We start from the raw sequence: 1,448 nt of genomic DNA on the forward strand, positions 1-1,448 counted from the left end.
AACTATAGTGTAAGAGGCTTGATTGTGAGTGTAACTTGCTTGTTATTGTGGTATGTTGGTTGTAGGTTCTGTATTTAGTGGTAGATAAGGCGGAAAGACGAGTTTGTAGCTTGTAGTAGCGGAAAACGAAAGGTATATTCGGTTTATGTTCGGTTAAGAGTTTTTGGACAGATTGTTGACGGTTTAGATTTAGGTCATGAAATTTGACAGAGGTTTTAAACACATGAAAATAAGAGTTCTGTGAAATTTTGGTAATTTTTGGACAAAGGATGAATATTTGGTGAATTTAATGCTCGGTTTTGGCCAAAAATGGTGAAAAATAGTTAAATATCATGAAAAATTCTGAAAAATTCCAGATAAGCTTTATATAACATGTTTAAGTCACACACAAAATTTTAGGTCAGTTGGAGAAGTCTAAGTAGGCTTTTCGGTTAAACGAGTTCTAGGGTTTTCTAGCTCGGTTTTAGTGAAAATGGCATGTAAAAAGAGATTTTGGTTCTGGAAAAATTACAGGAGACTATGTGGATGGCAGGAGTCATCCAGGAAAAATTTGGGATTTTTCTAAGGTCGTTTGGTATTTACGACATATTTAGTGTTTAAATGGTGTTTAAAAATAGATAAATAAATTTTAAATATAAAAATTAATTCTGGAAATGATTTTATAAATTTCCCCACTGTCAAAATGTTATTTGTGCAAAATCTCAAGATCCGAGGATGAACGGATATTTATTTGGAATAAAAGTGAACTTTTATAATATAAAACGCGTAAACCAGCAAAGTTCGGGTAGACGAGCTGACTGGTGTATAAAAACCCTAAAAATGAACTATTTTCATATAACTGAGTTGACCAAGTAAAAATAAATCATCCGAGAATAATTCGGATGATTTGGGTAATTTTATCCGATAAAACAGTTTCCGGTGCACTAAAGACGGAAACGGGTCCTGCGGCCAATCGGGGCGTCTAAACCAAGCTCTAATTTCACAACTTTAATTAAATTATCAGTCAACAACTATTTTCGGGTCGTGTGTGACCAAACTCATTTTTGAAACGTAAAAACGGATAACCGAGCTAGGAACGCAAAACGGGAAAAACGACTATAGTAATTTTGACTAGTGAACTCTAAACGATATCACAATCTGAGTCCGGAGAAGTGTTTCTGGGTTAACATTGCCCCCGGAATGGGTACAGTACTGGGTTAACAGTGTCCCCAGATGTACCGGTTGATACGATTAAAGATTATATAAACAATAATTGTATAATAACGATCGTAGGGATCATAATACAGATTGGACGTGTTAACTGATAATGACTGTTGTTACCTGCTTGCATGTGCTAAGGTGAGTTTCACGAGCCCCTTTTTCTGAATTGTTTTTAAATATTTTCCCGGGGCGGAAAGCATGTTACTATTGAAATGTTTAAGTACATAGGTCATCCGAAAATTAGGATT

Source organism: Bidens hawaiensis, unplaced genomic scaffold (assembly GCF_021521415.1).
Source record: "Bidens hawaiensis isolate Kalapana, Puna unplaced genomic scaffold, B.hawaiensis_p1.1 tig00419391_1, whole genome shotgun sequence".
NCBI lineage: Eukaryota > Viridiplantae > Streptophyta > Magnoliopsida > Asterales > Asteraceae > Bidens > Bidens hawaiensis.